This window comes from Penaeus vannamei, chromosome 15 (genome assembly GCF_042767895.1).
Source record: "Penaeus vannamei isolate JL-2024 chromosome 15, ASM4276789v1, whole genome shotgun sequence".
NCBI lineage: Eukaryota > Metazoa > Arthropoda > Malacostraca > Decapoda > Penaeidae > Penaeus > Penaeus vannamei.
This window is the reverse complement of record NC_091563.1, coordinates 19337470-19338029: the sequence shown is the minus strand read 5'-3', so window position 1 is coordinate 19338029 and position 560 is coordinate 19337470.

Below are 560 nucleotides of genomic sequence, written 5' to 3'. Positions count from 1 at the left end.
TTCTGCAGCACAACAGCACTATGCTCGCTGCGCTAGCATGCCTTGTGCATTTTCTCTTAGCATGCATTATGCAGGATTCCAGCATGTCTCTTACGTGGCATCAGCACGTTTTACCCGCGATCTCAGCACTATTGCGCCTCTTCTCAGCGCTCACCGCTCCACGCCCTCCCTTATCCTGCTGAAGCCAACAAACTTTTTACAGAATAGGGATGTGTCCTAGGTTTCCAAGACATTCCTTAGTAAAGGAGTGTCAAAGTCGACAAAAAAACTGTTCACGGTTAGATTCCGTGTGATCTTATTTTTTAAGGGAGAGCTATCTAGCTGTGATGATAAAACGTACTCAAGGACAAATTCAATTCCGGTCCTGATATCACATTCGAAAGGTAAGTTTACGGATAAGACAGCGAAAAAGTCCAATGGTAGAACAGCAGAAAACGTACCGAAAGTTTTAATCTATTTGTTCACTACAGAAGGAACTTTGTGTTGAGAAAACATGTTTCAAAATAACCAAGATAAGACCCTTTTTCCAGAGTCGCAAAGACATTCTGGAAAAATATTTA